We start from the raw sequence: 25,948 nt of genomic DNA on the forward strand, positions 1-25,948 counted from the left end.
ATGGCTGTCTTCGTGTCCTTATGAAAATAATTGACAATCTTCATCTAAAGGTGAAAATCCTTATCTAAAGCAGAGGGGATGAAATCAAAGGAATCCAGTGAATGTTTCCATGGAAGGTAGAGAAAAATTTAAAAAGAGAGCTAAATTTATCGTGAGTTTCAGAGAAGGGACTAAGTGCACTCATATCCCATGATTCTCATCTCAGTAGCTTTGGCCAGGAAAAAAGACAAGTTCAAAGGAAGAGTTGTTCACTACATGACCATCATCTTCAACACTTCAATATTCTATGCATATTTGAAGAGAACTCTGTGGGTGAACCAGGAATTATCTAATAACCCAACCCAATACAGTCTCTTAAAGGAAACGAGCAGGATTTTACTGTATGGCTGTATGCTACCTAGAATTTAATGAATAATCACCAACACATAGACCTTAAGGCTCCTATGACAATAGAAGGTCTAGAATGGCTGAGATTAAATATTGAACCTTAGATCGGCAAGTTTGAAAACTCTGCAGCCTTTGCAGGCGGCCAGCGCGCAATTTGATGGATGACTGAATGAAGAGTTAATTGACTATCAGTTATTTTAGGTATAAGTCAGATGTACTCACAGGTAAAGCTGCCCATATCGGGAAGCCTATCTGAAATGAGAAGAAACCGGCGTTGGGTGTTGCGTAATGGAGAACTGAAATTCCAATGATCCCATAGATGATGAATTTCACACTAATCATAATCTGAGCCACCTGGATAAAAGACAGAGTAGAATAAAATACAGACGTCGGTGAACATTCCAAGAGAGAAGAATTCTCTGTTCAAACACAGAGGCCACCCGTGGATTGGACCGTCAGACGTCACTAAGAAGAGCTCCTGAGTAGAGCTGGGTACCGTGGTATCTGCTCCCTGTACTGGCAACAGCTAAAATCACATCACTGTGACAGCTTGCCTGTCTCTTGCCTGGAGTCACCCCTACAGGTATACACCCTGGTGTGTCCTTCAAGACCTCCTCCATGGGATTCCCAGCACTCTACTATCTCCCAAGCTACCCAACCCCTCCCACTCCCCCACCCAAGATTAAACAAAAACCTTCTAGTTTCTCTTCACTAAAACTTCCACCTGGCTGAGGCTCACCTACCCCCAGGAGTTTGAGATGTTCCTTCAGGAATCTCTGCAGCTTGTTTGGTGTGTGTCCTGAGGTGTCAGGTGTTACGGCCTTCCCTAACCGGACACCGTGGTTTTGATTTGAGGAAACATCCACAGCTATCCCACTGGAAGCCACAATTTCTCTCATTCTGTGAAGAAACCAGCCGTTAACAGCATCAGATTCACTATTCACTACTCACTAGGCACAGTACTCTGTGCTCTTCTGTAAGAAGTTATCAGTAGGAAAGTAGACACTCGTGTTTCTGTTTCTGTAGACTTTATAGCTCATAAAGGAGACTTAGGCCAAGTCATGTTTGTCTACGATTGTAGATCCCAATACTGTGCCCACAGCAGGCCCTTCATAGCAAAAGTAGGAAAAAGAAAGGAAAAAGAAAATGATGGAGCCTTACAAAAGTCACTTAACAGGTGTCTGGGAAATTTTCTAGGTTATAGAAATATGTCACTCTGTGTCTGGGTTTCAACACGAGTTCTATGTGGATTAGGTGGCAAGATGGCCCAGGAAGAACTGCTCCATATTGTAGCATGGGCATTGCTTCCTTCTTTTTTTTTTTTTTTTATGACCATGGAGTATCCCATTGTAAGAATATATTACATTCTGTCTATCTGTCCATCAGTTGATGGGCATTTTGGTTGCTTCCACTTTTTGGCTATTATGAAAAATCCTGCTGTAAACAACGATGTGCAAAGTTCTGTGTGTACTTATGTTTTTAATTCTCTCGGGTATAGACGTGGCGTAGAACGGCTGTGTCATCGGATAATTCTGTGTTTCACCATTTGAGGAACTGTCAAACTGTTTTCCGGGGTGGATCCACCATTTTCCATTCCTACCAGTAGCGTGTGACAGTCCCAGTTTCTCCACATCCTTGCCGACACTGGTTATTGACTGACCTTTTGGTTATAACCATTCTAGTGAATATGAACTGGTACCGCATTGTGGCTTTGATTTGCATTTCCCTATAACTAATGATTTTGAGCATCTTTTCGTGTGTTAATGGCATTTGCATATCTTCTTTGGAGAAATGTCTATTCCAATCCTTTGTACATTTAAAAATTGTGTCATTGGTCTTCGTATTGAGTTAAAAGACTTCCTTATTTTTTTCCATACAAGTCCCTTATCTCACATACGATTTGCAAATACTTTTTTTCTCATTCTGTGGGTGACTTTTCACTCTCTTGATGGTCTCCTCTGAAGACCAGCATTACTTGTGATGAAGTCCACTTGATCTGTTTCTCTTCTGTGTCTCATATTTTCAGTCTCATCTCTAAGAATCTATTGTTAAACCCAAGGTCATGAAGATCGAGACCTTCTAGAGAAAAAAAATCTCTTAGATTTTTTTTAAGAGTCTTTTCTAAGAGTCGAATTTTAGCTTCTAAATTTAGATTTTAATCCATTTTGGGTTAATTTGTGTTTATGGTATAAGCTAAGGGTCTGACTTCATCATTTCATACATGGCTGTCCAACAACACTATTTGTTGGAAAGACCTTCTTCCCATATTGAATGGTTTGGGAACTTTTGTCACAGATCAGTTGAGTATAAACAGATAGATGAACTCATTTCTGGACTCTCAATTTAATTCTATTGATCTGTATGTCTATCCTTATACTGGTATCACCCTGTCCTGATTATTACTGCTTTGTATTGTTGCTCTGAAACTGAAAGTGTGAGTCATCCACTTTGTTCTTTTATAAAAACATTTTGCTATTCTGGGTCCCCTGCAATTCCATATGAATTTTAAATTTTTTTTTTCAAACGTTTATTTATTTTTAAGACAGAGAGAGACAGAGCATGAACAGGGGAGGGGCAGAGAGAGAGGGAGACACAGAATCTGAAACAGGCTCCAGGCTCTGAGCTGTCAGCACAGAGCCCGACGAGGGGCTCGAACCCACGGACCGTGAGATCACAACCTGAGCCGAAGTCGGACGCTTAACCGACCAAGCCACCCAGGCGCCCCCCATATGAATTTTAGAATCAGTGTATCAAGTTTTTAAAAAGTAGCTGGCTGGGATTGTAAGAGAGAGAATACTGAATCTCTATAGGTCACTTGGTGCCTATTGCCATTGTAAGAGCATTAAATATTCTAATCCATAAGATTTCTTTTCATTTAACTACATCTTATTTATTTGAATAATGTTTCTGTAGCGTTGAATTTTATGCTTCTTGTACGAAACCCATTCCTAAGTATTTTATTCTTTTGGATGTTTGTAAATAGTGTTGTCTTACTAATTTCATTTTCAGCTTGTTCACTGCAAGTGTATAGAATTACAGGGATGTTTGTATATTGATCTTGTACCCTGTACCTTCCTGAACTAGTTTATTAGTTCTAATGGATTTTAAGTGGAGTCCTTCGGATTTCCTACCTACACAACGATGTTATGTGCCAATAGAGACAGTTTTGCTTCTTCCTTTCTCATTTGAATGCTTCTTATTTTATTTCATTTTCTAATTGCTTAGCTAGAACGTCCTGCATAATGTTGACAACAGGAGGGGTGGCAACAGGCAACCTCGTCTTATCCCTACTCTTGGCAAGAAAGCTTCCAATCTTTCACTGTTAAGTATTGTGTTAGCTGCGGGATTTTCATAGATGCCTTTATTGGGTTAAGAAAGCTCCCTCTTATTCCTAGTTGTTGAGTGTTTTTATAACGAAAGGGTATGAGATCTTGTCAAATGCTTTTTCTGCATCTGTTGAGATAATCATGTGAAGTTTTTCTTTTTGATGGCGCACTTTTCTAGGTGACGGTGCAGTACATTAATTGATTTTCAGACTTTAAATCTACCTCACATTCCTGGGATACATCCCACGTAGTCATGGTATATCATTCTTCTACGAAAAAAACTTTTTTAACGTTTATTTATTTCTGAGAGACAGAGAGAGTGCAAGCAGGGAAGGGGGCAGAGAGAGAGGGAGACACAGAATCTGAAGCAGGCTCCAGGCTCTGAGCCATCAGCACAGAGCCCCCCACATGGGGCTGAAGTCATGAAATCATGACCTGAGCCAAAGTCGGATGCTCAACCGACTGAACCACCCAGGCGACCTTATCATTCTTTTATATATTTCAGGATTCAGTTTGCTAGTGATTTGTTGAGGATTTTTGCATCTAGATACCTAAGAGATATTAGTCTGTAGCTTTCCTTTATGGTAATATAGTTTCTTGTCTGGCTATCAGGGGAAGACGGGGCATATAGAATGAATTTGTAGGTGTTCCCTCCTCTTCTACTTTTTTGGAAGAGTTTATGAAAATTTGGTAGTAACTCTTCTTTAAATGCTTGGTAGAATTCACCCACGAGGCCATCTGGGCCTGGGATTTTTCTCTGTGGGCAATTACTTTTATTAAGAAGCCAGTCAGTGTCTTTACTCTTTAGGGGCACTCAGATTGCTTTTTCTTGAGACTTTTCAGTAGTTTGTGTCTTTTAGAAATTCATCCATTTAAGCTAAGAAATCTAATTCATTTACATATAATTGCTTATAGTATACGGTTATAATCCTTATTTCTGTAGGATCGGTAGCAATGTTCCCTCTGTCCTTTCTAATTTTTAAGACTTCTACCTGTTTTTCTCGTTCAATGTGGCTAAAGATATGTCAATTTTGCTGGTCTTTTCAAAGAGCCAGCTTTTAGTTTCATTGCTTTTTCTGTATTTATTTTTGTTCTGTATTTCATTAATTTCTGCTCTGATATTTCTGCTTGCTTCAAAAAGAATTTTTTTAATGTTTATTTTATTTTTGAGAAAAAGAGCATGAGCAGGGGAGGGGCAGAGAGAGAGGGACACACAGAATCCAAAGCAGGCTCCAGGCTCTGAGCTGTCAGCACAGAGCCTGACATGGGGCTTGAACCCACAAACCATGAGATGATGACCTGAGCCCAAGTCACACGCTTAACCCACGGAGCCACCCAGGAGCCCCAAGATTGTTCCTCTTTTTTAAATAGGTATTTTCAGGTAGCAATTTCTCTCTGAACACTGCTTTAGCTGCATTTCATAAGTATATGTCATTTATCATGAATGCATTTCCTAATCTCCCTTTTGCTTTCTCCCTGACCCCCTGCTTTTTAGGAGTGTGCTACTTAGTGTGTGTGTGTGTGTGTGTGTGTGTGTGTGAGTTTCTCGAATTCCCTTCTATTATTAACCATTAACTTCATTCCTGGTGTGGTCAGAAAACATACTCTGTATTATTTCTATCCTTGTAAATATATTGAGGTTTGCTTTATGGCCTAGTTGATAGTCTATTATGGAGACTAATCTATGTTCACTGGAGAAGAAAGCCTTTCTGTTGTTGGATGGAATGTTCTCCATAAGTCTATCAGGTCTGGTTGGTGTATAGCTTGTTCAAGCCTCCTATATCAGTTTTGACCTTATGCCTAACTGTTCGATCCATTATTGGATTGAGGCATTGAGTCTCTAACAGTGATTGTTGAGTTATCTATTTCTCCCTCAACGTCTGGTTTTGCTACCGATAACACCATAACTTGGTGTTCCATTGTTAGCTGCATGTATGTTTGTAATTGTGTCTTCCTGGTGAAACTGACCCCTTTAGCGTTATAAAAAGCCTGTCTTTATCTATGCTAATGTGTTTCTGCTTCTTTGCATGTCTTGTAATTTTTTGCTAGAGAATGGACATTTTAGGTAATATACTGTAGCATTTCTGGGAATTGTACCCCTCCCCGGCTTGCTATTTTTATTTCTTTGTTTACGTTTATATTCCCTGGCAGGACTATTTTAGTAAGCTTATTTCTCCCCACCCAGTATGAAGCCTCTGATGTTTCTCTCCAGGGAACAGAGCCCTCCGTGGGTGTGCCCGCAGTCACCCTGGGATGACCTTGGTTTTCTCAGAGCTTGCTTTGACTGTTTCTTTCCCTGCCCTCAAGCAGTGATTAATCTCCACTAATTGTAGGCTGACTGCTCTACTCTTTTCAACAGTGCCCTTTCAGTGCATTTTGAATGACTCCACAAAGGTATGCAATCAAAATCAAGCTCCCTTAAAATCTTTTTAATGTTTATTTTTGACAGAGAGAGAGAGAGAGAGAGAGAGAGAGAGAGAGCATGGGTGGGGGAGAGGCAGAGAGAGAGGCAGACACAGAATCCAAAGCAGGCTCCAGGCTCCGAGCTGTCAGCACAGAGCCCGATGCGGGACTCGAACTCACAAACTGTGAGATCATGACCTGAGTCAAAGTCGGATGTTTAACTGACTGAGCCACCCAGGTGACCACTCCCCGCCCCCCAACACACACACATCAAGCTCTTTAAAGAGGTAGTTCTAGATGCTCTACATCACTCATCATCAGGGAAATACAAATCAAAACCACAATGAGATAGCACCTCACACCTGTCAGAATGCCTAAATTAACAGCTCAGGAAACTACAGGTATTGGCCAGGATGCGGAGAGAGGGGAACGTTTTCGCACTGTTGGTGGGAATGCAAACTGGTGCAGCCACTCTGGAGAACAGTACGGAGGTTTCTCAGAAAAACGAAAATAGAACTACCCTATGACCCAAAGGATACAAAAATGCTGATTTGAGGGGGCATATGCACCCCAATGTTTATAAGCAGCACTATCAACAATATTATGGAAGTGTTATGTCATGGAAAGAACCCAAATGTCTATTGACTGACAAATGGGTAAAGAAGATGTGGTGTATATATATATATATATATATATATATATATATACACAAGGGAATATTACTCGTTGATCAAAGACAATGAAATCTTGCCATTTGCAACAACGTGGATGGAACGAGTGTATTATGCTAAGCCAAATCAGTCAGATAGAGATAAATACCATATGATTTCACTTATATGTGGAATTTAAGAAATGAAACAGATGAACATAGGAAAAGGGAAGGAAAAATAAAAACAGAGAGGGAGGCAAACCTTAAGAGGCTCTTAAAGACAGAGAACAAACTTAGGGTTGCTGGAGGGGAGGTGGGTGAGGGGATGGGCTAAATGGGTGATGGGCATTAAGGAAGGCACTTGTCAGGATGGACATTGGGTGTTATAGGTAAGTGATGAATCACTAAATTCTACTCCTGAAACCATTATTACACTATGGGTTAACTAAATTTAAAAAAATAAAAAAAGAAAGAAAAGAGTTCCAAGTCAGTGTTTGAAACTTGTTCCGGCCCCAGACAGGCCTTATTCCATTTTCCCCTGTGAAGCTTGCCAGTGTATGATTTAGCATATATCTTCAGTTAATCTACTGATGTGTTTTCAATTGCCTTTCATTACCATCTACACTGTTTTTGAGAGAACATTTAGGCTTCACTTTCACACTCTATTTCAAATGAAGTTGCTTCCTCTACTAGGTATTTATCCAAGGGATACAGGGGTGCTGTTTCGAAGGGGCACATGCACCCCCATGTTTATAGCAGCACTATCGACAATAGCCAAAGTATGGAAAGAGCCCAAATGTCCATCGACGGATGAATGGATAAAGAAGATGTGGGATATCTATACAATGGAGTATTACTCGGCAATCAAAAAGAATGAAATCTTGCCATTTGCAACTACGTGGATGGAACTAGAGGGTATGATGCTAACAGAAATTAGTCAGAGAAAGACAAAGATCATATGACTTCACTCGTATGAGGAATTTAAGAGACAAAACAGATGAACATGAGGGAAGGGAAGCAAAAAGAATATGAAAACAGGGAGGAGGACAAAACACAAGAGACTCTTAAATATAGAGAACAAACAGAGGATTACTGGAGGGGTGGTGGGAGGGGGGAGGGGCTAAATGGGTCAGGGGCACTAAGGAATCTACTTCTGAAATCATCGTTGCACCACATGCTAAGTTGGATGTAAGTTAAACAATAAATTAATTAAAAAAAGAAAAATGAAAATAGAAAAAAAACAAAGTTGCTTCCTTTGGGGAGTGATTTGGAGACCTCTGTTCCATGGTCTACTACTCCCTACCCCCAGGCAAAAACAAACAAAAGTAAATCATAGCTCTAGTGCTGGGGTATAGGAATAATGACATACTTCTCTATGAATGACACCACTACTTTAGGAGCCACGTGCTCAGTGGGGTAGGGTAACAGACCCAGGTCCCCTCAGCTTGCCTCTCACAGTATGGAACCCAACTCATGCGTTGGAGTGGGGCAGTCAGGACCCAGTATTCTCAGCCATGCTGTGCCCAAGGAAGAGCCTTCATCCTCAAGCAGGGGGTCGAGAAGAAAAGAAGGAGCCTCACGTCTCAGGTACACTCACCTGGAGCTTAGCCTCACAACAGGTAGTGGGGGGCAGGCTGCCAAATGTCGAGGTCCTGCCCCTGGGTCAGGAAGATGGCCGTCTGAGTGGGAGCTGGGAGGGGTCACAGAGGGAGTGAGTCTAGATTCAAATACCACAGATTCTTGCTTTCTGTCCCTGTGTTTTCGTTGATTTGTCTTCAGTAAATAGTATTCACTTGCTCTCTGACCATTTGTAGACACATTAAATGCTTCTTAAGAATTTTTACCAGTTTGCCTGAGGAGAGCTCTGTAAACCTCCTCACACTTCCTGCTGGAAGGAGAACCCCTAAACCACTTTTTAAGTACGATTTTACCTCGTTTATGTGTTTTATTGGTCTTGTGTTTATACCGTGGCAATGTTTGTGAAACACTACCAACGCACCACCCAGCATCCCTATCTTGTCCATTCTGTACCCCACAGTAATTAAACTAATATTAAAGGATTCAGAGGCTAGTTTTGCCCCCTCTTTCCCCCTGCGTGGGAAAGGGTGCTCACATGATCCAAACACGAATTCTCCTCGATTTGAGGTCCAAAAATATGTTACTGGAGGCATCCCACCGTCTTCTGTACACAATAATGCAAAGCCTATTTCCTACTCGATGAAAGAAAAACTTTCCCCTAATCACCTTGATTACAAACAACACTCCTGCACTGGTCCCCTGGGAAACACAACCAGAGGAAAGTTTATTTACCATGAAGGCAATTCCCTCAGGAAAGCGTAAGTGAGGATACAGGGAAGGGAGGCAGGACAGTAGGGAGACGAAATACCACGTAGCCCCTCTCAGAGCTGCCATTTTCCCGGGGAAGCAGACGCCTTGCACCAGAGCCCCACCCCTGCCCGGGCTCTGTTTGTCTCCAGAGTCAGGGTCCTGTCTCCACATCCCGGAATTTACCCAAGAAGCCCCTCAGGTGCCCTTCAGAATCGTGAAGAAGAGTGAAGAGCGGTGCATACCTGGTGTGTTCCAGAACACAGAGGTGGGGGCCTGGCGTCTCCTGAGGTGTTGGCTTCTCTTCCGTGTCTGGCACAGACTGAGTCATCACGTGGGGGCTCAGATCTCCACTCTGATCTCTGTGAGGCGCCTCGTTGGCTGTGCTCCCACATCCAGTACTCTCCAGATAAGTGGCTGTGATGTGCTGATACTTCTCAAAGTTCACTGCTCAGAATTAGGAGCATTCTAGCCTATTCCTTTACTAGCCACCCCTCAGATTCCACGTTCTTCCAGTCTGCTGACTAAAAACTCTATTCATTGCCCCATCATCAATAAGTTAAAATGAGTCCTTCATCGGCAGCCTCAGCCTCGAGTCCATGCCTCATCTGGAGCATCTCCTCAGACACACCTTTGAAGGAGCATTGCCAGTAGTTGTCAGGCTGGTACCACGTCTCCTTTCTCTTGTTCAGAAGGAACTGACAGAAGTAAATGTGGGCAGATGGGATTTTAGAAACTTGGTGAAGCAGGTTTTGTGGTGAGAACTTTAGGAACATCATCTCCTCAAATCCCTCCAGGAGGACACTGAAGGGCAGTTGGCTCTTCAACAGGTTTGAACCATGGGGGTCCAGTTGTACACAGATTTTATTTTTATTTTTTTAATTATTTTTAAAAATATAATTTATTGTCAAATTGGCTTGTGTACAACACCCAGTGCTCATCCCAACAAGTGCCCTCCTCAATGCCCATCACCTATTTTCCTCTCTCCTCCACCCCGCCTCCCACATCAACCCTCAGTTTGGTGTCTGTATTTAAGAGTCTCTGATGGTTTGCCTCTCTCCCTCTCTGTTTGTAACTATTTTTTTCTCCTTCTCTTCCGCCACAGTCTTCTGTTAAGTTTCTCAAGATCCACATATGAGTGAAAACATGATATCTGTCCTTCTCTGACTGACTTATTTCACTTGGCATAATACCTTCCAGTTCCATCCACGTTGTTGCAAATGGCATGATTTCATTCTTTCTCATTGCCAAGTAGTATTCCATCGTATATATAAACCACATCTTCTTTATCCATTTGTCAGTTGATGGACATTTAGGCTCTTTCCACAATTTGGCTATTGTTGAAAGTGCTCCTATAAACATTGGGGTACATGTGGCCCTATGCATCAGCCCTCCTGTATCCCTTGGATAAATTCCTAGTAGTGCTATTGCTGGGTCATAGGGTAGATCTATTTTTAATTTTTTGAGGAACCTCCACACTGTTTTCCAGAGTGGCTGCACCAGTTTGCATTCCCAGCAACAGTGCACAGGGGTTCCCATTTCTCCACATCCTCACCAGCACACAGATTTGTTTTTTTACAAATACAGTACAGTACTAAAAATTCATTTTCTGTTCTTTATGACTTTCTGAACATTTTCTTCTCTTGAGCTGACTTTACTGTAAGAATACCAGATATAATACAAATAAGATACAAAATATGTGGTAACTGTTTATGTTATCAGTAGGGCTTCTGGTCAACTGTAGGCTATTAGTAGTTAAATTTGGGGGGAATCAAAAGTTATACTTGGATTTTTTACTGTGTGGGGGGTCGATGCCCCTAACTTCTGTGTGGTCCAAGGGTCAACTATATTATTTTCCTTATTCTTGAGAGTGCTGGCAAGAGAAAAGTGGTTTCCCTTTTCAGAGCACAGAGTTACTAATGATTGGTCTTTGGGCTCAACTCAATCAGTTTCTATGATCTTTTTTTATTTTTTAAAACTAACCATGAGTTACATCTTCTCTTCCTTCCTTCCTTCCTTCCTTCTTTCTCTCCTTCCTTCCTTCCTTCTCTCCTTCCTTCCACCCATCATTCTCTCCTCCTCCTTCTTTTCTCCACCCCCTCTCATTTTTTGCATGCATAGGAATTTTTAGTTTAAAACTGGACATCATAGTTTTCTGTATTCTGTATTCTGTGCTGTTCTCAAGACTGCTGGCTTCTGGTGGTAGATAACAACACAATGATAAGGATTCAAATGTTGGACACCGTCTTTTCTGTAATATGCAGAAGCTTATATTTATTCTCTCCATTTCCCCCTGGCTACCGTAAGCGTCTTTTCTCCATACTCTAGTGGTCAACCAACCGCTTGGAAAGGGAGTATAAATTCAGCTAAAGCTGCATGAAGCTTGAAAAATTCACCCAGTAGAAGAATCCTCAATATAACAATCCTTACCAGAAGCAGTTCTGCCTTTCAATGATAGGCACCCTTTCAATATTGCCTTAGATCTTCTGATAACATGTCTATTTTTGAAGGAATACTCATCAGGTATAGTCCCCTCAGTACTTCACAAATTCCCATTTTTTTTTCCTTGCCTAGTGTGTATTTTCTAACGTGAAATTTGTTACCATCCATCTCTTTGTTTGTTTGTACACATTTCCCCCCCTCTGGCAACTCTAGAGATATTCTGATTTTTGGTTTTCAAAAAATTAATTAGCATATGCCTTAATAGGGTCATCTTTTCATTTATCTTCCTTAGGATATCTTGCATTGAGTCATTGGGCCCCCGATTTCCACCAAATTTACAAAGTTTTCTGCCATAGTTTTTTTAGTGTTTTTCTGTTCTTTGCCCTCATTCTGTCTTCTTCTTTTTTAAAAAATATTTTTAATGTTTATTTGTTTATTTATTTAATATGAAATTTATTGTCAGATTGGTTTCCATACAACACCCAGTGCTCATCCCAACAGGTACCCTCCTCAATGCCCATCACCCACCCTCCCCTCCCTCCCACCCCCCATCAACCCTCAGTTTGTTCTCAGTTTTTAAGAGTCTCTTATGGTTTGGCTCCCTCCCTCTCTAACCTTTTTTTTTTTCCTTCCCCTCCCCCTTGGTCTTCTGTTAAGTTTCTCAAGATCCACAGAGTGAAAACATATGGTATCTGTCTTTCTCTGTATGACTTATTTCACTTAGCATAATACCCTCCAGTTCCATCCACATTGCTACAAAAGGCCATATTTCATTCTTTCTCATTGCCATGTAGTATTTCATTGTGCATATAAACCACAATTTCTTTATCCATTCATCAGTTGATGGACATTTAGGCTCTTTCCATCATTTGGCTATTGTTGAAAGTGCTGCTATAAACATTGGGGTACAAGTGCCCCTATGCATCAGCACTCCTGTATCCCTTGGGAAAATTCTTAGCAGTGCTATTTCTGGGTAATAGGGTAGATCTATTTTTAATTTTTTGAGGAAACTCCACACTGTTTTCCAGAGTGGCTGCACCAGTTTGCATTCCCACCAACAGTGCACAGGGGTTCCCGTTTCTCCACATCCTCACCAGCATCTATAGTCTCCTGATTTGTTCATTTTAGCCACTCTGACCGGCGTGAGGTGATATCTGAGTGTGGTTTTGATTTGTATTTCCCTGATGAGGACAGACACATAGACCAATGGAATAGAATAGAGACTCCAGAATTAGATCCACAAAATATGGCCAACCTATCTTTGACAAAGCAGGAAAGAATATCCAATGGAAAAAAGACAGTCTCTTTAACAAATGGTGCTGGGAGAACTGGACAGCAACATGCAGAAGGATGAAACTAGACCACTTTCTTACACCATTCACAAAAATAAACTCAAAATGGATAAAGGACCTGAATGTGAGACAGGAAACCATCAAAACCTTAGAGGAGAAAGCAGGAAAAAACCTCTCTGACCTCAGCCACAGCAATTTCTTACTTGACACATCTCCAAAGGCAAGGGAATTAAAAGCAAAAATGAACTATTGGGACCTCATGAAGATAAAAAGCTTCTGCACTGCAAAGGAAACAATCAACAAAACTAAAAGGCAACCGATGGAATGGGAAAAGATATTTGCAAATGACATATCGGACAAAGGGCTAGTATCCAAAATCTATAAAGGACTCACCAAACTCCACACCCGAAAAACAATCCAGTGAAGAAATGGGCAGAAAACATGAATAGGCACTTCTCTAAAGAAGACATCCAGATGGCCAACAGGCCTCATTCTGTCTTCTTACGTGACCCCATTTATACATGTGTTAAATTTCTTGGTGTTCTTCTACAAATTACTGTAGTGCTGATTATTTATTTTAAGGCATTGTCTCTTTATGCTTCAGTTTGTATATTGTCTGTTTTTATGCCATCACGTTCACTGACCTTTTCCTCTGCTATATGTAATCTGCTCTTAACCCCATCCAGAGAAATTCGCATTTCAGAGAGTGTATGTTTTATCTCTCAAGGTTTCATTTCTTAAAAAATATATATTTCATTTCAATATACCTTATAGTAATGCTTATGTTAATCTTTGAGGATATTTATACTATTTATAATAGCTATTTGAAGACTTTGTCACGTAATTGCATTAACTCTTTCATTTATGGGTCTATTCCAGTTCATTGCTTTCCTGGCTGTAGGTCACAATTTCCATCTTAGTGTTAGGTCTGGAAAATTTGAATTTTTGTGTGGATAGTGCATATTGTGCATGCTACTTGGAGTGACTGTATTTTGTTTCTTCTTTTACGTAATGCTGGTCTTCATTGCCTTGGGCACTTCTCTTATGTACAGATCAGTTTGATGTTTTCACGGTTTGTTTTTATACTTTGTTATTATGGGTCCTAAGTAGCCTTACCTTGGCAAACTTTATCCCTTTTACTCAGGCATGATCTTTTTGTGGTCTCTGCTGAATGTGCTGAGTGATTACCAAGGACTCTCCACACCAGCCCGAGCATCCTTCCCCATTAGACAAACTCTGGGAATCACTGGGCTTACTGGGCTCAACTTCTCCTTTGTCCAGGTTTGTGGAGTTTTGCCCTGTACCTCGTGATTTACTGTAAAGCAGACTCAGGGACTCCTAAGCAGATTTGCAGAGTGCCTTTTCCACCTAGCCTCCTCTTCCGAACTCCCCCTGCAATTTCTAAATCATACAAGCCTCCCTGAACTAAGGTCTCTGTCTTTTCAAATCAATAAAACAACTATGCCCCCATTTGATCTTGCTTTCTTCTCTGGGAGTTGGACTATTCCTCCGGGCAGAGATCCTGAATGTAGGGCTCATCGGGTTTGTTTTCATCCCCTCAGAAATGAAATCCCTGTGCTCCCTCTGTTACAGTTTCTGGAAATAATCCTTTCATAGATTGCCCCATTTTTCTATTTTTTTCTATGAGGAGAGCAGTTCAGGTCTTTACCAAGGCTGGTTGCATGTTGGTTTTACTTCTTATTTTCCAGTGAGGTAGAGTATCTATTTTTCATGTGTTTATTGGACACTTAAACTTTTGGTAGTGTCTATTGAAGTGTCATCTGTTTTTCCCATTGTTTTGTCTCCTTGACTTACTGATTTGTAGGAGGTGCTGATGCATGTGGAAATAAGCCTTTTATTGATTATACTTGTGCCAGATACCTTCTGTCATACAGTAGATAGCTTTTTACATAACTTCATGATATCTTTGATGAAGAATTTTGTATCTAATCCAGGCAATTCACACTGATACTGTGATACCATCTAATTCCCAGAACTACTCCAAAAATACTTTCCTTTATAGCAAAATGAACTGGTAAGGAATCATATACCCATTTAGTTCCCTATCTCTTTGGTCCCCTTAGTCTAGAAGAGTTTTGTATTTTCTTTGCTATGATTTGGAATGGTTTTGGAGATTCCAAGCTAGCTGTTTTATAGACTGTTTCTTAGTGTGGACTTGTCCGGTGCTTCACCATGATAGAATGAGTGTATGCATTTGGGGTGGGGATATTACAGAAGGGTGGTGGGGTTTTCCTATTCCATCTTTTGGGTGGTGCGAGATTTTGATTCATCACTTTACTGATGATGCTCTGATATTTCCCTTAATGATTACTTCAATACATACCTTGATGATATTACCACGGGACAGTAAATTTTATGTACTTATGTATTTATTTATTTAGAACATGTGAGCGGGGGAACGGGGTAGAGGGAGAAAGAATCTCAAGCAAACTCTACCCCAAGCACAGTGCCCTACATAGGACTCGATCCCACAACTGTGAGATCATGACCTGAGTCAAGATGAAGAGTTGGACACTTGACCAACCGAGCCACCTAGGCGCCCCTACTTCAAAAGGTAGGATGCAACCTTTTACAAGCGGGTGCTTTCAAATGTTATGCCAGCTAATCTTCTGCAGAGATTCTGCAGGGAAAACAGGTGGGTTTGGCAGGCCTACCTAAAAACAGCAGATGTTCATGCCAAATGGAACATACCTTCTGGAACAATAGCAGTTTCCCACATCTAAAAATCTTTCGGGGCTCTATGCACATAGTCACCGGCAAGAAATCTGAGTTTGAGTGGGTTCTTGATCAGAAGAGCCATTAAAATATTTACAGGGAGCAATCGTGTAGACATTCCTCCCCTGTCCTTATGATCCAACTGCTGGGATAATACTGGAGATATATCTGCAACCCGAACACAGAGTGGGACCTTGAGAAAAAAATCAAACAGGTCTACCCAGAGAAGGCGTTCTGAGTTTGGGTCTCAAAAACTGCCTGAGGCAGGGTCACCTGGGTGACTTAGTCAATGAAGGGTCTGACTCTTGGTTTTGGCTCGGGTCATGATCTCACAGTTCATGGGTTCAAGCCCCACATCAGGCTTTGTGCTGACAGTGCAGAGTCTGGGATTCTCTCTCCCCTCTCTCTCTCTGCCCTTACCGCACTCATGCACTCTCTCCTTCTCTCTCAAAAAGAAATAAACAGTAAATTTTTTTTTAATTCAAAAAATCTGCCCGAGGCAATTTCTTTTTGGAATCCATTTGAGAGACAGCTGGTTTGTCACTGAGTTGATTACAGCTGCTTCTGCAAGCAAAGGGTAGAAATATTTGGTGATTTCGGACAGACCTTCTGGGAGGAAGCGGCACAGAAAGACTCATTCATCGTGTGTGGTGGTATCTTCAAAAGCACACTGCGGTCTGGTTGCTTCATAAAATAGGGAAGGGAGGAGCCCTCTGAGAACCTCCTTGTCCCACTGCTGGGATCTGAATCCTAATATTCTCTCCTGCTGAAGGTGAAAAAGTTCCCATAGTTTACTGATGGGAATTCCTGGGTTAATGACTACATTGCTATCTGGAAGGCAATAAAAATCTAGATGGAGTGAGACAGAGTAACTCAGAGTTGATAGCAATGTATTTAGCTGTGGAAGAAGAGTCTGACTCAGGCCTCACAGGAGGGTAAGATTAACACATACATGCATGTTGTGGAGGTGACGTTAGCCAACAGGCTTTCTAGATGATCAGGAGTATTGGCCCTAGATAACCAAACAAGAAGGATCATCGCCATGTGAGGTACTCTGTTATCGAAATCTACGTAGAAATTTAGAGGAAGAATTAATTTGGCTCCTCTTGGTGCCTCCCAAAGAAAAGAGAACAGAACAACAATAAAAGCACCTGCTGGCTCAGGAGATTAGAATATGGGGGTTGATGCCTTAGTTGACGCTTCGATTCAGGAAATGAAAAGGCATATGGGTGCTCAGCCATGGGCCAACAGCCAGAGAGGTAATACATTCCCTTTAGTGTCATGGAAAGGCAAGTGCACGGAGTTAGAAGACCCCTCCTAGTAGTCTCTGAGAGCGAAGAATGGGTATTAACTGGGACTGACACTTATTCTATTCTTGACTTCCCTGTCCTGTAAAAGAAACAACCTGAAAAAGTAGAATTCATGAGTGGGAACAACGAATTCTTGGTCACTTTGGATCCTGTGGGTGTATTGATGCTGGCCAGGTACATATTTTAATGCTACCTATGAAAAATGGCAACATGGTTCAATGTTACGCTGACCAACTGTGCTCATTACCCTCAGAGCAGTGTTGTCCTGTGAAATTTGAATGAACAGTTGAAACATCTGTTATGCACAATGTTTTCTTTCTCTTCTACTTTTGTGGACAGGTTTTCATGGTTGGGAGAAGATCTTATTTTCAATTATATTTCCCCAACAGGAGTAACCCTCCTGATATCATGCCCTCCTGGTAACAGCAGGAAAGATAAGAACAGAGACAGAGACAAATGACAGGTCATTGCCAGCCATGGTTTTCTCTCTCAGGTGCATTGGTGTTCCTTATCTGTAGATTCTCCTCCAGAAGAATAATTGGGGGTTTTGAGAATATTGCAAGGAAGTATGTTTTTGGGGTTTTTTTTAAATATATTTTTTAATGTTAATTCATTTATTTTTGAAGGAGAGAGTGTGAGTGGGGGAGGGACAGAGAGAGACACACAGAATCTGAAACAGGCTTTAGGCTCTGGGTTGTCAACACAGAGCCCGATGTGAGGCTTGAACCCATGAACCATGAGATCATAACCTGAGCTGAAGTCAGTTGCTTAGCTGACTGAGTCACCCAGGCGCCCCTAGTTGTTGTTATTTTTAACTTATTTGTTTATTTTGAGACAGGGAGTGTGCATGCATGCATGAGCGGGGGAGGGGCAGAGAGAGAGGGTGAGAGAGAATCCGAAGCAGGCTCTGCACTGTCAGCACAGAGCTAAAGGCAGGGCTTGATCCCATGAAATGTGAGATCATAACCTGAGCCAAAATCAAGAGTTGGGCCCTTAACCAACTGAGCCACCCAGGCACCCTTATGTCATTATTTATGAGGTCAAAATTGAGTTCTAAAAAACAGAGAATTCCTAAGACAATGTAATTTCCACAGGGAATATTCCCTATCTTCTTCTCATGTCATGATTGTTCTGTGGACAAAGTGGTTTCTGATTCTCAAAATGTCAAGTTTTCCAATACTGATAATTCCCTCACATAACCCACTATTGACTTCTTGGACAACTGGTAGACCAAAGAGGAAAATGTGTGTCAGGCTCTGGGAATCAACATTTGTAGGTTGTGATAAAGGTCTGAATGTTTCAAAATAAAAGCTAAAAGGCTATCTCGGAGAGACTCCACATCTTAACCCATCTTAATACCCTCTCTGGAGGACGTAGAGGCTAGAGGGTGCCTGTGTTGCATAATTATTTTCTTACACAACAGGGGAATTCAGTTTTGTTGAAGAGAAAACCTAGCATAAATGGGAGAAATGCCCAGCTACTTCACCACATTGTACCCCCCAAAGAGCCCAGTATACTGCTTCCTAGGGAAAGCTCTATGCTACACCGATGCCTTACAGAGGTATCATCCTACGGCCCTGGTGGAACAGAATGATGTTTATGGGCCAAGTCACTACACATATGGCAAATCCTCTCCATTTGATAGAAAATAAGTTTGGCCCCAGGCCAATTTCTGGGGCTTATCCAAATTCTCTTTTTTGAGCTTCAGTTTTGAAATTTTGTCCAATAGGGGCTACATCTTAGGAACAGATTATTCCTTTAAAGAAAGTTTACTGTGCTGAGAGTAATTCACTGAGAAGGCCAAACCCCTTTCTGAAACATTTCTCATTTTGGAGAAAACACTAATATTATTACCTTGCCACAGATTTAACGTTGCAAGTTCCAAACTACAAAGAATTCTTCTAGACCATGTTTTTAAAAGATCTCACTTATTTCCAATTAGCATTAGACCTTATCCATCAATATAATAGAAAACTGGCCAAGATATTTGCCTCGTAGCTATTTAGGGAACCAATATAAGCATCCCAGGGAATCATCTTGAGACAAGTATGAATCCTAGGAGTGCTCACATTGGTTAGCTAATGTGTGATTTTCCCTTTTACAGTCTCCCTCAATATTTGTAGAAAGATAATTAGTTTAGAATTCTTGTACTGATTTAAGACATTTCATCTAAGAGGGAGGCTGAGTTCAAGAATCAGTTTCGCTATATTTTCACTATCCTTGTTATAGAAGAAGATTGTCCTAATAATTGTGTTTAGCAATTGTGGAATTAGTGCAAAGAACAAAAAGAATACAAACTTTACACTCAGAAATCTCTGGTCAGGTTCTATAAAAGGGAACAGTGACATCATGTCTGTTGTCTCATCGTTGAACTGTAAGTGAGGAGCTCTAAATACGAAGATCAAGGCAACTGGAAGGCTGTGAATTGGGGTGTTTCATGAGAGAATGGTGATGATCTAACACAGGTAAGTACAATGTCTTCAAGATGTTTTGTTCAAGAATACAAAACCGAAGCAAGAACTCAAAAGCTGAGTATACAATTGGATGTGTAGCAGCTCAGTAGCAAGGATAGGAGCAAAGACAGAATATCGGTATATAACTGCTCCTGACTGCCATTACAACCTGCTGAACATTTGGAGGAAACTGTAGGTAACCAAGAGGATTACTTTCAAACCAAATGTATAGGCTTGCAGTTTTATCAGTGTAGGAAAGGAAAAAATTCTTTCTCTACCCTTCAAGTTCTTCCGGTGGACTTAGAATGCAATCTACATGAGACATATTCGTAGGAGAAAAAAAGCTCCAAAGTTTTACTACATGCCTATGGAAGCCCGAGAATAAAATTGAGACCTAAAGAAATGATCAAGGCAGGAAATTTTTATACTTTTAGACAGACAATAAATCAGTGAGGAATTGACAGGACAAAGACAACTTAACTTTGGGAGCTTCAATTAGTAAGGAACTCTAAACAGAATTTGAGCTGGGGCAGTAAATTAGTAAAAAGTAACAAATGTCGTTTATACAGCCTCTTGGATCTAAATTTTCTATCTCTGGTGAAAAGGATATCTCTGTCCCTCCTGCTGTGAAAGGGTATCTTTCACACGGGAGATTTCTTTCCTGATTTCAGGGGAGACAGAGGAGGGGCTGAGTGTCCTTCTTGTGCAGGCTGTCTCATAAGTAACTTTTATTTAAAATAGTATGTTGGAAAAAAATAAAATGATAAAATAAAATAAAATAAAATAAAATAATAAAATAGTAAAATAAAATAAAATAAAATAGTATGTCCAGGCACCTGGGTGCTCAGTTGGTGAAGCGTCCGACTTCAGCTCGGATCATAATCTCACAGTGCGGGGGTTCGAGCCCTATGTCAGGCTCTGTGCCAACAGCTCAGAGCCTGGAGCCCGCTTCAGATTCTGTGTCTCCCTCTCTCTATGCTGCTCCCCTGCTTGCACTCTGTCTGTCTGTCTCTCTCAAAAATAAAGTAAAAACATAAAAAAATTAAAATGCTATGTGAAAGTGGCAGTCTATTTAGCCTCTATATCTGCTATGAGGTAGTGCACAGTAGATAAAGTCACTGATGAGGTGATACACACTAGATAAAGACGCTTATCATGTTGATAAGGAAAAAGGACATTAGTAGAACAATTGTTTTTGCCTTAGCTGGAAAGCGACAGCCTTAAGAACTTATGATCTTTATCTATCAGCCAGATTAATGGGAACTGTAGGGTTCAGAACTAACTAATCACCTCAAGATATCCACTCTGGCATGCAGACTATTTCAAGCTGAAAACAAACAAGGTCCAAACCACTCAGGAAGAAACTTTGATCTTCCCCTTAACTGCCTAAAAGAATTTAGACAGAGGACCTTCTCCAGGAAGAGAATTATCACCATAGATAACTACAGTGTAATATGAGCTAGGGGTGGTAGACAGAGAGAAATTTAGCAAAGTCTGTTTGTTTAAGTGCCTGTAAAACCTATAGATCTTTCTGCTTTCCAAACTACTTCTGTCCTTTAAGCCCCTGAATAGTCTTAATAACTCTAACCCTGTTAGGTCTTATTAGGCCAAGATATTCTCTGTAAATGGGTTATCACCATTTTCTATGGCTCAGGTGGATTATCTGTAGATATCCCAGGGTGTGTATCAGAACAAGGGGTATATTTCTGTATTGGATCTCCCAGCTCTAGATTCTAGATTGCTTATTGCAATTTTGTCTGATCTACTAGAAATGTCCTTATTATATTATGAATTAGAAGAAACACTGATGCGGACTATTGAACCCTTAAAAGTTACCACGGATCCTAAAAACCGACCAACCAACCACAAAATGTGATTCCTTCAGTAACCCGAAACAAGAAGCCACATCTGGTTTAGAATGAATTGTGCAGGATCTAAAACAAAGAAGGTTGAACATATCTTAGAGAAGCCTGTTTAATAGTGGACAGGGGTCCACTAGCAAAGACACTTCGTGGAATAAGCTATGCTTGTTCAGGATCTCAGAGCTGTGAATAAGATGATCTCTTGCATTTTAACAAATGATTTCCAATCAGAAAATTGTTCTTTTCTTCCTCTACTTCAGATTCTGTTCATTTCATGGTAGTAGAGCTCCATTCTACTTCCATCATAATTCCTGGATGTGAAAAGTTTGCTGTCACTTAGGAAAAGCAACAATCTACTCACACAGCCATACCTCAGGTTGTGTTACCCGCACATGGCTCTCAGGTTGTAAATCAAGATGAATGGATAAAGAAGATGTGAGATAATATATAATATATAATATATAATATATAATATATAATATATATTATATATAATTATACTTATATAAGTATTATATTATATATAAAGTATATAATAATACATTAATATTATATATAATATAGTATATATAATATAATAATATAATATAAAGTATATAATACTTATTATATTATATATAATACTTATATACTTATAATATTTATATATAATACTTCTATATTTTTATATATATACTTCTATATTTTTATATATACTTATTTTATATATACTTACTCAGCGATCAAAAAGAATGAAATCTTGCCATTTACAACAACGTGGGTAGACCTAGAGTGGATTATGCTAAGTGAAATAAGTCAGAGAAAGACAAATACCATGATTTCACTTATACTTGGAACTTAAGAAACAAAACAGATGGGGGCGCCTGGGTGGCTCAGTCGGTTGAGCGTCCGACTTCAGCTCAGGTCATGATCTCCCGGTCTGTGAGTTCCAGCCCCGCGTCAGGCTCTGTGCTGACAGCTCAGAGCCTGGAGCCTGCTTCGGATTCTGTGTCTCCCTCTCTCTCTCTCTCTGCCCCTCCCCTGTTCATGCTCTGTCTCTCTCTCTGTCCAAAATAAATAAACATTAAAAAAAAATAAAAAAAAAAACAAAAACAAAACAGATGAACATAGGGGAAGGGAAGGAAAAATAAAATAAGATAAAAACAGACAGCGAGGCAAACCATAAGAGACTCTTAAATAGAACAAACTGAGGGCTGGTGGAGGGGCGGTGGGTGAGGGGATGGGCTAAATGGGTGATGAACATTAAGGAGGGCACTTGTTGGGATGAGCACTGGGTGTTATATTTAAGATATGAATCACTAAATTCTACTCTTGAAACCAGCACTACACTATATATATTAACTAACTTGAATTTAAATACAATCTTGGAAAAAAAAAAAAAGACTTGAACCATCATTTGAAGTAAATCCTACTCTTTTCCAATATATGGATGATTGAATCCTTTGCTTATCCTCTAGAAAACTGTCACTAAAAGACTCTCTTTTTTAAAAAAAAATTTTTTTTTTTTAACGTTTATTTATTTTTGAGACAGAGAGAGACAGAGCATGAACGGGGCAGGGGCAGAGAGAGAGGGAGGCACATAATCGGAAGCAGGCTCCAGGCTCTGAGCCATCAGCCCAGAGCCTGACGCGAGGCTCGAACTCACGGACCGCGAGATCGTGACCTGAGCTGAAGTCGGACACTTAACCGACTGAGCCACCCAGGCGCCCCAAGACTCTCTTTATCACCCTCAAAAAATTGCCTTAAAATCTTACCCTGATTCCACTATACAACTTTTCTAATATTAGACTTATTTGGGGTGTAGCATCTCTAAGACAATCAGATATCAACAGACCATTAATGGGGCATCTACTTTTTCTCAACCAACTTCCAAGAAACAACATGGGATTGTTTGGATGGTGGTAAGATATGGTCATCCTTAGGTCCCGCATTTCTTCTCTGAAGTAGCCTCCAGACTATTCCCTGACCAGAATTGAGGTGTTCAGTCCTTTAGGATTCCACTCCTGATGCTACCTCTCTGCCTAAAGGAATAGACTTTCCTTCCTAAGCCACCACTTTGGGGCTTCGGCAATACTGTAATGGTGAATAAAAACATTTAGAACTTTCCCTGTTGCCAAATGGAAATAGACCTCTCTCTTCCCCTCTCCCATCTCCTTTTTAAACCGTTTCTTTGAGAAACCTAGTATTTGTGAATCCTTCTTCTGTCCCTTTGGTATGTATGTAAATGTTTTTTTAAAGGCTAAATAGACCTCTTGCCCAAATTACAACGCAGGAATATTTTTCTTACGGGCTTTAGAGCCATCTCTTTGAAATGTAAACAATAAGAAAGATAGTATCACCATTTCCTTGCCACTATGAGTGTTTGGCTTAGTGCCTTGCTCCAGACTGTAACCATCTGCCTGTCATAGAGATACCAGATTCTTGTTATTCCTTCACACAAAGACAGTTAGCTAGTACAGATGGCTATTCCGATGGCTAGATAAATTTAGTATGAAATAGAAAAGAATGTATGTGCTACCAAGTCCTCTTCCAGGAGTTCAGTGGTCTTTATTCCTGGGAACATGTCTCTAAAGGATCGTATCTGCTTAACTGTATAAAAATCCCGTCGGTGGATTAACTATGACTTGCTGGGGAAATATGATGAAAAATAAAATCTGCTCCCAACCCAGAAAATCTTTCCACAAAGGAGAAAGAGAAAAAAACCCATTTCATTAGTGAATAAACATCAAGCCAGAATGTGATGTGACGAACAAGTTTCTACTGAGTTCCTGTCGATTATATCAGTCACGTCACATTTACTGACAATGTAGACCCTTCAACAATTTTTACATTTCCCCCAATAATGTTTCTGAGATGTATGACACAAAGACATCCACGTATGACCATTGTGCAGGCTATCAGGAAGCAGCTTTGCAACCTAGTGAGAGCTGCCTCTTGGAGATGGACTCCTACCCTCCACAGGAACCAGGAGTTAAGGGCACTGTCTTGACGACGATTTTTCAAAGAGATGGTTCCCAGGTGCTTGAGAAAGACATTCCTGAGTCTTAAAACTGTCAAGAGACATATTTGCCTTTTCAAGACGATGCTGGCAGGCCGGATCTGGAGACCTAGAGGGGGTCCCGCGAGACCAGCCAAGAGGGTTCTTGGCTTCAAGAAGGATGGAAATCAAGCGTGAGCCAGGAGGAGATGACAGAGTTTATTGAAGATTTAGACAGAAGAGATACAGATGGGCCATCCAGGAGACTCAAAGGAAAGGAGCATGAGCCTCGTCTTTGATCAGGGTCTGGGGGATTTATGGAGGAAGGAGGTCTGGTGTATGTGTCCTCTCAGGTATCCAGGAACCTGTTAGAACACAGATGAGGGCCCAGGTGTCATTTCTTGGAGCTAGGGGGCCTTGGCATCGAGATGTCTAGCGTCAGTGGTCTGGAATACACATACGATGGCTTTGTGTCCCGTCATTCTCTCACCTGGTCCTTCCTTAGATGTAATTTATTCTAGAGAAATCATTAACTCCTTGTCCCTTTCGAGGAGGACATACTTCTTCGCGTTCTGAGGCATGTGTAGAGTGAGGTAAGGGTGCAGGTCCTAGCGAGAATAGAAGCAGGAAAAGGAGCAAAGAGATTTTTATAGTGTCTTTCAGTTTTCCTGTCTCAAAAAGATGTACATACATTTCCATAAGACAGAGGAGGAACTTACTAGTTTTCTAAGGTAAATATCCCAAGGCGGGGTGGGGGGGAGACTTTTCCCTTATTGTCGCCAAGGCAAATTAATCCTTCTATTTCTAACTTGTATTTGCTCTTACAGATGCACTAGGTACACTGGCATATATGCTTGTTCAAAGTCAAACTGGAAAATGGTGAAGGGGGTGGGAGGTCCAGGCTTCCAGTTCTGGCCTGAATAAGTCACAGGAGTGAAAGGCCCAGCACAGAGAACATAGTCCGTGGTGCTGTAATCACCTGTGGTGACAGGAGTTAGCTACACTTGTGGTGAGCACAGCCTAACATTGTAGGGGCCAAGGGCAGGCCACCCCTAAATGTACCGCAATGGCATATTGATTGTATTGAATGAAAGCTACTTGGGGAACAGTCACTGCCAGGACACTCAGACCCTCCTCTGTCCCTCTGAAAGCAGGAAACAAATCTCCTGTATGGAAAGGTACCCTTCCCATACTAAGAAGAAAAAAAGACACCCTAGGCCTCCTGGGTGGCTCAGTTGGTTAAGTGTCCAACTTCGGCTCAGGTCATGATCTCACGGTTTCTGAGCTTGAGCCCCACTTTGGGCTCTATGCTGACAGTACGTGGGATTCTCTCTCTCTCTCCCTCTGTCTCTCTCTCTCTCTCTCTGCCCTTCACTCACTTGCACCCTCCCTCTCTCAACAATACATTTAGAATTTTTTTTAAAGTAAAAGAGGGTTAGAAAAAAAAGAAAAGAAAAAAGACACTCTATCACCCGAGAAAGGGACTTTCACATTGAGAAAGGTGTAGAAATAAACCACGTTACTTTTTTTCCTAACCTTCTACCTCAGCCCAAATTCCACTTAGAATTCCTTACTCATTAAAGCTCCTATGTATCTATTTTCCTTCTCCTATAAATTCCTCCCAAATGGATCGCCCCTTTGTTTAAATATCTAAAAACTGCCTGCCTTGGTCATTTCTTCGGGCCTCAATTTCATCATCGGACCCCTGTGCACACATAATAAAACTGTTTTTTTCCCCCTCTTGTTAATCTGTCTCATGTAAATTGAATTCTTAGTCCAGCTGGAA

The 25,948-nt window shown here is 40.9% G+C and overlaps 1 long non-coding RNA gene across 1 annotated transcript; it reads right to left on the reverse strand.

Moving 5' to 3' along the window:
• Positions 1–689: 689 nt before the first annotated feature.
• On the reverse strand, positions 690–9,394 carry LOC122199316. The gene is made up of 3 exons (XR_006193460.1): positions 9,336–9,394; positions 1,131–1,287; positions 690–741 (listed from the first exon to the last, which is right to left on the reverse strand). It is a non-coding gene; the product is annotated as an uncharacterized LOC122199316 (long non-coding RNA).
• Between the last annotated feature and the right edge of the window lie 16,554 nt (positions 9,395–25,948).

The sequence above is a fragment of the Panthera leo genome, chromosome D1 (assembly GCF_018350215.1).
Source record: "Panthera leo isolate Ple1 chromosome D1, P.leo_Ple1_pat1.1, whole genome shotgun sequence".
Taxonomy (NCBI): Eukaryota; Metazoa; Chordata; class Mammalia; order Carnivora; family Felidae; genus Panthera; species Panthera leo.